The following is a 12,112-nucleotide window of genomic DNA, read 5'->3' on the forward strand; positions in this document are numbered from 1 at the left end:
CACTGGGATTTTGATCTGCATTTCCGCAATGATTGGTGAAAGTAAGCACCTTTTTGTGTCTCTTAGCCATTCTGTATTTCAACAGAATGATATCTATTGGCCTCATTTGTCCCTCCACCTTTTTTTTAATAGAATTTTTAGCCTTTTTGTTCTTGGTCTATATAAGTTCCTTATAGGTTTTGGATATTAACACCTTACTAACATCTGCAAGTATTTTCTCCTATTACATATGTTATTTTTAAAAATTCATTGATGGCTTCCTTTTCTGTGCAGAAGGTTTGTAGCTTTGGTGCACCCCTATTTGTTTATTTGCACCTTTTTTTTCCTGTGTCCTTGGGAACATATTCAAAAACTCATTGCTAAGACCAGTGTCAAGATCTTTTCCCCTGTTTTCTTCTAGGAGTTTTATGGTTTCAGATCTTACATCTAAGTTTTTAGTAAATTTCGAGATGATTTTTTCATATGGTGTAAGACAAGGTTCCAGTTTCATTCTGTTAAATGTAGATGTTCAGTTTTTTCAACACCATTTATTGAAGCCTATCCTTTTCCTTCTTGGTATTCTTGTCAGATTAGTGACAGAATGTGTGTTTATTTCTAGACTCTATTCTGTTCTGTTAGTCTATGTGTATATGTTGGTGCCAGCACCATACTATCTTAATTATTGAAGCTTTGTACTATAATTTGTAGTCAAGAAGTAGAATGCCTCTAAAATTATTCTTTCTCAAGATTTCTTTGGTTTTTTGGTTCTTCATGGTTCCTTAATAATTTAGATTTTTTTCTATCTCTAAGAAAAATGCTATTGGCATTTGTTAGGGATTACATTGAATCTGAAGATTGTTCTGAGTAGTTAGTTTCTTACTTTTTTCAGTTAAACATTTAATTTTATTTTATATGCTTATAAAACAGCATAACGTGTCTCAGTTTGCAATAAAGTCTACTTTACTGGAAAGTGGAAGCTGGAAAAGGAGACTGTGATCCAGAATGGGTAGACACTTTTTCATTCTTTATGATGGCAAGTTTCACAACTTCACTGGACCTTTATTCCTTGATGAAATAGATGAACTATGATTGCACACGTTTATTCTGGTTCTCATTGTTGAGGAATATTTTCTGTTGTTGTCAGTACTCCTTGAATAAATGTAGGAACAGGGCAAACTTATTTTAACTAAATAAAACTCCAAAGAAAACATAATGATTTCATTACATGAAATCAATCAGGGGCTTCCAAATTTTTCCACAGTTTGTCAAAGAAAGAAAATCAGGTTTTTGTTTTACCCCCACTACCAATTTATTGTGTGACACAAGGGATATCACAACTTCTCTGGAACTTTTTCCTAAAAAATTGTATTAAATCATTTCTAAAGTCCCCATCATTTCTGAAATTCTAGAATTCTTTGATTTCAGCTATAACCTTATGAAAAAGAAAGGGTTTTTTTTCTTTTTATCATTATTATTTTTTACATGACAGTAGAGTATATTTTGAAATATTATACATACATAGAATAAGTGTAACTTGTTACAATTAGGATACTGTTATTGTGGTTGTACATGATGTAGTGTTACACTGGTCATTTATTTATATATGAGGATAGGAATGATATTCCATATTCATTCTACTGTCTTTCCTATTGCAGTCACCCCCTCCCTTTGCTTCATTTACCTTTGTCTAGTCCAGTGAATTTTGAACCTCCCCGCCCCTTTGTTGTGACTTATCATCCACGTATCAGAAAGAACATTCTGCCTTTGGATTTTTGTGACTGACTTATTTAATTTAGCGTGATATTCTTTAGTTCCATTTACTTACAAGCAAATGCCATAATTTCATTCTTCTTTATGACTAAGTACTATTCCATTGTGTATATATACCACATTTTTTTCAGCCATTCATCTCTTCAAGGGCACCTAGGTTGGTATCATAGCTATTTTGAATTGAGCTGCTATAAACATTGAAGTAGCTGTGTCACTGTAGTATGCTGATTTTGAGTCCTTTGGATATGAAGAAAGGAGTGGAATAACAGGGTCAAATGGTAGTTCCATTCCAAGTTTTCTTTTTTTTTAATTATTTCTTACATACAGGACAATAGTGGAGTGCAATACATTCATAATTTTTTGTATTACGATTTTTAATACACCTTTATACCACAATTTATCAAATCTCTGTATTTATAGTGTTGACTCTAGCTCAGCAGTTCCTTTGACACAGAATGTACAACCAGTCCAAGTTTTCTAAGGAATCTCCAGACTGCTTTCTGAGTGTTTGCACCAATTTGCACTCCCACCAACAATGTACAAATGAACCTCTGCCATTCTGAGTGGGGTGAGATGGAATTTCAGTGTAGCTTTGATTTGTGTTTCTCTAATTGCTAGAAATGTTGAACATTTTTTCATATATTTTTTGACCATTCATATTTTTTTTTCTGAGTAGTGCCTGTTTAGTTCCTTAATCCATTTGTCAATTGGGTTATTTGTTTTTGTTGTTGTTGTTGTTATTTACTTATTTATTTGGTTAAGTTTGTTGGTTTCTGTATATATCCTGGAGATCATTGCTCTGTCTGAGATGCTGGTGGCAAAGATTTTCTTCCATATTGTAGGCTCTCTGTTCACATTCTTGATTGTTTCCTTTGCTGTGAAGAAACTTTTTATTGATTCTTTATTTCATTTCTGGTGCTTTAGGAATCTTATTGAGGAAGTCCTAAGCCAACATGGTGGAGCATTGTAATGCATTCTGCTGTCATATATTAAAAAAATCAAAAGGAAAAGTTAATACTCTAGTTTGAGACATTTTTTAAACAAGTGCTATTTTAGTGAATAATGTATTTTATAAAATTGGAACAGTTAAAATATATGACTTATCTGCCAGACAGACTACTATAAAGATAAGGAGATAGAGTCAGTCCTTCTAGGCTCAGTCATATAAAGGTACATACTACCAGGATCCCCCAGCTTGTTTACCTAGACCACCCCCATCCTTACCTCCTATTAGTTAACACACTTATGAAGAGTAAAATGAACTTGCCCACTGAATTGAGAAGGCTCCCACCTTCCAGTGTGACCTAAGTTGTAGGATCGGATTTTGACCTTCTCTCCTGGCTTTCCTATAACTGCACACCTCTGTGTACTCAATGAGATAAACCATTTGTTTTAAAAGGATTTCACAATTTACAGTCATATTAGATGAAAGCAATCTTACTAATGTATACATAAATTCTTTTTGTCTGATTTTTTGATAAAACACAGTGAAAATGACTTAGAGCAAAATAGCAGCCCAATATACAACTAAAATGAAGCTGGAGGCAGCAGAGGACCACACACCATGAAATGTAAACAGAAAACTATATGCCAGACTGGAAAAGAAGAACCAGGAGAGCAGTCTTTACAAATACAGGTAAATGTAACTAAGGCTGAATAAGAAATCTGATAGTTTTTAAAGAAAAAAAAAAACAAAGGAGGGATCAATTATTCTTTAACTTGCACAAGAATACTGAAGAATAGTTAAATTAATTTTTCAGGGTTCATCTCTGAATCATTTTCTACCTTATGGAATCTTACTTTCAATAATTAGTAATTTATGTCTTGGCAAGCCACTTACTCCAAAAGAATTTTTTCCTCAAAAATAATTGGATTAGTCTACTACAACTAACTAAAACAGTGAATATATATCATATATCCCTCAACAGTATCTTACAATCTTAGAAAAACAACAATTATGTTTGATTGGCATGGTAAAATTAGTTTAATGAATTTAGAAGATAAGCGAAGCTTCTAGAGGAGAGAGCACACGATACATGGAGCACTATTTTCATGTAAATTTCAAAAAGGTGTCAAACACAATTTTGTAATGGTCATATAGACTTATTTTGATTGTGACATTTATTCAAAGTACTCTTTTGGGGATGAAGTAAACAAACACAATCTATAGTAATTGATTTCTAAACAAACTCTATCCAAGTAAGAATCAGATACTTTTATGGTTATAATACACACACATATACACACAGACACCTCTCTAACCAATTTCCTTCTTCTAATGCCTGGATGATGAAGATTATGTTATCTTCAACTTACTGAAATTATTTGATACTCATAATAATATCACTTGGCATCAGATTCAACAATAGGTAAGGACAAAAACTATAATTAACAATTTAAAACTTTGTCCTATAATTTGAACATTTATCTAAATTCATAGTTATATTTTAATAATAAAATCAATATCATTCTAAACTTATAAAATCACAATAAAAAACAAAGTGATAGCAGAATATTTTTTTTTAAAATAGGGGTTGGGGGGCAGTATTAGGTATTCCACTCAAGCCCTCATGCATGCTAGATAAGCAGTCTATCACAGAGCTATGCCTTCCCCTAGACTATTTTAATTTCATTTTGAGTCAGGGTCTCAGAAAATTGCCCAGACTGGCCTCAACTTTGTGATTCTCCCATCTCAGCTTCTAAAGTAGTTGGAGTCAACAGGCATGTGCCACCATGCCCAGCTATTTTAAAATTTCTAATATATCAGGCTGGGGTTTTGGCTCAGTGGCAGAGCACTTGCCTTGTACATGTGAGGCACTGAGTTTGATCCTCAGCATATTTAAAAATAAATAAACCAAATAAAGACCTTTTTAAAAAAGTTTCTAATGTGTGATCCCACATAAGAATGCATTAAAATTGAAAGTAGGGATATGAAGGATAGCTCAATGGTTGCATGCTAGCCTAACATGCTTAAGGCCATGGGTTCAATTAGCACCATAAATTAAAAAGTAATAATAATAACAACAACAACAACAACAATAAAATTGAAAGGAAGAATAGGAATATAGCTCAGTGTAAAACCCAGCATGAGTGAAACCCTAGGTTTGATCCCCAGCACTGCAAAAAGAAAAAGAAAAAAGAAAATTCATTCACTCATTCAATTAACAAAAGCGTACTATATACAATGAATTATAAACATTGTAATGGATAAAAAATAATATAAAAAGAATTCTTGTTCTTAAAGATCTTAAAATTACAAGGAAAGCAAAGGGATGTACATACTACAAAACAGACATTTTTTTCTTTTTTATAAAATGTACACAAAATACAAAGCACCATATGTTAAAGTGCTGTAAAAGTTAATATAAATTGAACAAAGATTCACAGGAAAGAATCTCTAACATGTGAACAGCCTATCTTCATGTAGGAAATAATCTGAGTTAGATGACAAATGGAAAATTAGAACAGAGGGTATGATGAGATTCCATCCTGATAAAATACCATATGTAAAACTTAGGAAATGAAAAATAGTACAAAGATAAGTATTCTCAAAATTTCTCAAGAATACATACTCTTGAGGCCTGGGCAGTACAGCCAAAAGCTCAAGATTTCTAGGACATTTATTTGTATCTTAAAAATAATGTAAAAAAATTCAGTGCTCTCTTAGTATATGTAAGGCCCTGGGTTTGATCATTAACACTTTGAAAAATAAAATAAAAATAAAACTTACAGTCTACTTCTTTATATACCTATGTTTGCTTTAACATAAAAATATAACATTTTCATCTCAAAAAATTTCCAGTAAAACTAATACTCCAAGAAGATGGAGGGTGGCTGTGATTATCTTGTGTGAGCTCCCTAAATAATCCCAGTAAAAAGACTCAGCATAGAATAAAGATAAAACAGATGGTATACGTGGATGAAATGCTACTTTGGCTCAGGGAATAGAGTGGAGACTCTACAAAAAGGGACTGGAGATGTGACTCAATGGTTAAGTGCCTCTGCATGGTACTGAAAAAAAATTTCCTTTAAATGTTAAAGGAAGAAAATAAGAAAGCAAGAATAAGTTCAAAAGCAAATACTAAGTCTGATCTAGTTATTTATAAAATATTTCTTGATAACATGGAAAAAGCACATAAATTGGATATCTAAAGAACTTAATACCAGTTCCAGCTCTGCCACTAACCAAAACCTTGGCAAAGTTACTTCTCTGGGCTTCATGCTTCTTAGCTTTTATAAAGATCTGAAATGACCATATTCCTTATGGTCAACAATCTGTGCTTTTAATGACATGGTTTGTAAGCAAATTAGGGAATAGAGTAAATAAGAACAGAAAAATAAGGGAAAGCATGACTTAGGAAATAAAGAGAAAGCCATGAAAATCCAAATAGATTGAATTGCCTGTAATTATTCCTTTTATTTTTTTGCAGATAAAGAATATGTTCTACCACATAGTTTAGAAGCTTTTTCTCTTGGACTCTGCTATAGGCAGAATAAGAGTTCTAAGCTCTGGCCTCCAATCTTTGGTTTATACCAAAAATAATGCTGGCATAGGTCAAAAGGTAAAATGAGAAGTAAGCTACATAGAGCCCAAAATTTAAAAATTCATAAGATTAATTAATAGTTTTTTTAAAAAACCTCAAAACCCTAGGTTCAATTTAAAAGTCTTGCTCTGTGATTACTTTTAAAAATGGGTTGTTAAGCTGGATTTGTGGCTGAGTGGTACAGTGCTTACCTAGCATATTTGAGTCACTGGGTTCAATCCTCAGAATCACATAAAAATAAATAAATGAAATAAAGCTATTGTGTCTACCTACAAATAAAAAATATTAAAAATGGCTTAAGTGAAATACTAAGTATTCTTTATGCATTAAGACATAACTGAGAACAAAAAGATAATTTTCTTGGATCATGAAAAATAATTTAGAAACAAATTCCTAAGTACTTATCTTTAGAATAGATACGTCTTGTTAAAATGGATGCCGTTCAATATTATTTGAATAGTGTCCATGGAAGCAGAGTGGAGAAGGGAATAGAAAATTCAGGAAGGGTCAACTGGAGAATCAGAAAAGTTGAAGGTGTCTAAGTCAGTGGAAGCTGAGGGATCGTCTGGCCCAGCCCCGCTCTTAGGTACTCAAGGCTAGCTGGAAATGGAACATACTGACTTGAGCTCAAATTACATGATAGCTATTAGTTTATCTCATTTGCCATTTAAAACCTTATTAATTTCTTAGGTAACTTGTTTAAAATCATAGACTAGCAAATGGCGGAGCCAGAATTCCTACTTTAAACCTTCTGACTTCAAATACTGTCTTTGAGCCTAGTTTCACTCAGCATCTTTATTTGAGATGAGGATAATAATGGTGCCTTCCTCATAGGTTTGATACAAGAATTAACACATTAATATATGTGAAGTTAGCACCTATATATGTTAGCATAGCACCTGCCACATAATAGGTACTTAATAAATATTAATGGCTATGATTAATGGTATTAATATTAACCTCTATATTACACCACAGTGAGAAAGAATATTTAGAAGTGAACCCAACATGTAAGTTGACCTATTCCCCCCACCCCATATAAAACTCCAGTTTCAGTCTTAAGATGTTACAACTGAACTCCTTCAGGAGGGCTGATTGCAGCCATCAGCAAGTGGCAATGACTCTAGTCCTGCTCCCTGTCACATTTTTTTTTTCTCTTAGATGCTTAATTTTCATGGAGAAATATATAAACAGGCCTATGTGACCATACTTGCAGTATGACAATGTAGTGGGGCAAGACATTTGAGGCAAATGTGGCAGTAACTGTGGTGGACACAGCCCTTGTAGAATGGGGGTAGATGCAAAGGAACAGAAAAAAAGTAATACTGCCTACTTTCTCCATTCAAGTTACTTCATTTAATCCCCCCACGGACCCTATGGTGCAGAAAGTTTTCTATGTTGTACATAAGAAAACAAAAGTACAGGGGAAACAAATGACTTGCTTGACTACACAAATGGATGAAACAGGCCTTTGCCACACCCCTACCCCTCACCCTCCCCACACTCTCCCTCCATCTCCCATCACATTCCACATCAACCCACATGCACCTCTGCTGGACTCCTCTACCCAAGGGTAGAAAAACTGGATAACTGAAGATTCTCCATTTGAAAAAAAAAAAAAAGTTCAGGCAACTATTTGTCTTGATCTGGGTGTTTAAGACAATGATTTCTAATTAGATTTCATAATTTGTAATAACGTTCCAATCATGATATTTTTTTTATCTCAACAATTTTTGTTTGTTCTGCCTCTGAGGAGTCTGCAGGCCTCTGGGAATGTAACTGAACTTCTTTGCCTCATTGTCCCACAGGTTGGGGAGCAGCACCTTTAAAAACATGCAGCGCAGGCACACGACCTTGAGAGAGAAGGACCACCAGCAGGCTATTCGGGGTCCCGCCTACATGTTCAATGAGAAGGGCACTTGCCTGACGCCTGAGGAATGGCGCTTCCTAGACTCAGCTGCGTATGGCAACATCCCGGTGGTCAGGAAAAAGCTGGAGGAGTCCAAGACCCTCAATTTCAACTGCATGGACTTCATGGGACAGAATGCGCTGTAGCTGGCTGTGGGCAATGAGCACCTGGAGGTCACGGAGTTGCTGCTCAAGAAAGAGAACTTGGCGCGGGTGGGGGACGCACGCAGTTGCTGCTGACCATCAGCAAGGGCTACGTGCACATTGTGGAGGCCATTCTCAACCACCCGGCCTTCGCACAGTGCCAGCGCCTGACACTTAGCCCGCTGGAGCAGGAGCTGCAGGACGACGACTTCTATGTCTATGATGAGGATGGCACGTGCTTTTCTCATGACATCATGCCCATCATCCTGGCTGCCCACTGCCAGGAGTACGAAATCGTGCACATCCTGCTGCTCAAGGGCGCCCACATCGAGAGGCCCCACAACTACTTCTGCAAGTGCACCTAGTGCACCGTGAAAGAGCGGAAAGACTCCTTCAATCACTCGCGCTCCTGCATGAATGCCTACAAAGAACTGGCAAGCGCTGCCTATTTGTCACTGTCTAGTGAAGACCCTGTCCTCACCGCACTGGAGCTAAGCAACGAATTAGCCAGACTAGCCAACATTGAGACTGAATTCAATTCTCCCACTCACCATCCTGAGGGCAGATGACCCAGTGGGCTCTTCTGCATGTGCCCAGTAGCAAAATGGGTTGTCTTCTGGTCTGAGAAAGGGTGAAAGCCTCTGGCTTTTGTCAGTCAGGCTCACAGAGGGGAAGGGTTACACATCTCACTTGGGTCAGATGTAGAACTGAGGGAAAAGCAGCCCACTAGGTGAAATATTTAAAAAAAAAAACATAAATGTAAATAAAAGGAGGCTTTGCACAAATCAATATGATAAAAAGCAAGGAATTTGTGGTGCTGGGGCAGACACCTCAGCCCTATCCGTGGTCACTTAGGAAGGTCTAGGATACCAAAGTTATTTCCTGGTCTGGTCTTAGACTTCATGATTGTTTCATCTTCATGGTTTTGATTTGTCTCATTCACATCTCTATCCCATGCTGAACTGTGCTAATCTTAGGTTCAGTCTCAGCCCAATGTTAAAAGACTCAGGATCACCTTTCTTAAACCTCACCAGCTATTGCTATTTTCTTGTCAATGGGCTGAGATGGCATCACATGAAAAAGCAAATAAAATTGTATAATTGCTTGTCATTCCAGTAAATGGGTCTAGGGCAAAGCCCTACAATTTAGCCACCCTGAGAGCACCTTGCCTATCAGGCCAAAGGATGGATACTCATTTCCAAAGTCCATTATTTAAGAGTGGTCCTGTGATTTTACTGTCAACTGACACTCCCCTGAAAGAGAAGACTAGGACATAATGTAAGAAACTCTTTTGACATAATGTTTAATAAAAGTAACAACACTTAGTGGGCATTTACTATATGCCATGCACTAACTGCCTTACTTATTGATCTTGGTTAACAATAACCAGTATGTTGCGGGTACTACTACTATCCCCATTTTTGTATGAGAGCACAGAAGTAGACAGAAAGCACACAGTTAATAAGTAATGAAACCATTGTTCTAGTCTAGGCATCCAGAGCTGATTCAGTCACTCCAGCAAACCTGTGCCAGAGGTCTTCTTCATACATTGAGCTTCTAAAAATTTTATTGGCCTTAACCTGAATGATGAAGGGATTCCTCACTCCAGGTGTGGCTGGAAGAGTAGTAACTACAATTGGGCTCATTATTTCCCCTCCTGGCTATGGAACACACAAAAAGGCATCACATGGGGGCTGGACATCAAATTGAGAAAAGATGTCATTTGCAAGTAAAAATTTCACTATCCAAAAGAGATGCAATGCAAGAGCTATACCTTCATAGAATACAATTAGGTGACCAAGGATGTGTACCATTTCATAGCAAGGAAGGCTATCCTGGGACATGTTGTTCATGGAGATCTCAAAGGATGAAATGAGATCAGGTCTTACTGAGCAGTAGGAGGTGGATCCAGGGGGAAAGAAAGTATCTGGTGGCATTTGGATAAGCAAATGAAGATGAGGCCCAACAAAGCCCAGAGCAGGGAGGAGATAGATGAGGAACTCCATGTAACTAAAATACCGACTTCTTGCTGAGGCAACCAAGAGGAATGCTGAAGATATGAAGCAGGGGGGGGGGAAGATCTCAGAGGGCTCTGCATGTAAGGCTGAGCACTCTGAATGTCATTCTGTAGGATGAAATGGAAAGCCACTAAAAGTTGATGATTCACGTACTATGTAGTGAAAACTAGAGTTTTGGAAATTTATTAACATAAGATGAAATGGAGGATTTGGACTGGGACTAGGTGGGGCACTAAGACTAAAGAGAGGAGCAATTCAGGAATGCATACATAAAGCCAGAAAGAAAAGGCTTGTTCCACCAGCTAGGGATAGATAAACTAGGCCAAGAGGAGGTAGCATGGCACCACAGATTGTGAATAGATAAAACACCCTATAATTAAGCTCATTTTATTCCATCTAATTCCTTCATGGCCTCATCTAGAAAACATGGTGGCTATTGATGCCGAGATTACCCAAAGAAGCTCCGAAGAAATATACCTATTGTCTCTTCTTTTCTCACACCAAGGGCAACGATGTCCCAAGCAAGGCTATTGGAACTTTTCTTATTCCCCAGCCTTCAGATCAATCCTGAACAGGCTCTATAAAATAAACAGCTAAGCCAATTACTTCAGATATTTCTGGCCAAGAGGAAAAAAAAAGCAAGCAAAAAATGTGCTTTGGATCAGATTATCTGGATAATTGCACAATTCTCTACTTCTCTCACATCTGGGAGCATGCCAGCCTAAATAAAACAATGCTAGACTAACATTTGGAAACACATCTGAGACATTTTTTTCATTTACTAAAACTTAAAGTCTGGCATATTTTAGTGTACATAATATCTAAAACTGGAAGTTTGTTGAAATAATTTTCTATGATATTTTGATTTCAAAAGTAAATTATGGAAATTGTGGACAAGTAAGAACACTACTAACATGATGGCAAATCCTTTCTACAATGCAGTCATTTACTCAGAATAAGAGTTAGCATAAATACATTTGCTGGCTGTTAACATTGCCCTAGTTACGTTTGTTTGAAATAATGTCTTTCAGATTGTCGAGAAATGGTGCATTATAAATTAACATAACTGTTCCTTTAGAATTTTATTACTTATTCAACTATCCTTGTATGTTCATTCCTGACATTATAAATCTTCTCAGAGAGCAGTTTAGCAGGAAAGAAGTCAAACTGTAATGAAAGAATAAAGAACCAGTGAATGTGTTTTAAATTGTACTATTGATGAGTCTGTTCTGCTTTCTAGGGACTACATGTGGCTGCTTGTTGTCACATGTTATGGAGATGATCTAGTGTCATCAATTATGTAAAATATTATCAGGGTTTCATTGGAAATATGTCACAGGTCATCCTCCACATCTTCTAAAATGCTCACTCTGGAGTGACATGTCCTGACTAGTATATATGATCCAGGATAAACTTGAATTTGGGGTGTCATTTTAATTTACTACCAGAATAGAGGCTAGTCATTCACAACAAGTACAGCCAATGTCAAGGTCTCCAGTAAATTGTGTCTGGAATCAGATGCCTACTAGAAAGCCATTATTTTTTGGTGGTGAAATTGTGTAGTTGTTCAAGGATTGCATATGTCTCTCTTATATTCTTGGGTCTATAAAGATATTAAAATTCAACTGGTCAGTGGAGTCTCCCAGTGCCTTAAATATACCCAGTAAATTAGTAAGCATTCCAGAAATACGTGATGAAAGGAATGAAATAAATCCTAAAGAATAATCATTCCAGCTGTTGAAGCAAATT

The 12,112-nt window shown here is 36.3% G+C and overlaps 1 pseudogene; it reads left to right on the plus strand.

Moving 5' to 3' along the window:
* The window catches only part of LOC144252979 (short transient receptor potential channel 7-like), a 63,078-nt pseudogene that overhangs the window by 12,006 nt on the left and 38,960 nt on the right, over positions 1-12,112 (plus strand).

Source organism: Urocitellus parryii, unplaced genomic scaffold, assembly GCF_045843805.1.
Source record: "Urocitellus parryii isolate mUroPar1 unplaced genomic scaffold, mUroPar1.hap1 Scaffold_79, whole genome shotgun sequence".
NCBI lineage: Eukaryota > Metazoa > Chordata > Mammalia > Rodentia > Sciuridae > Urocitellus > Urocitellus parryii.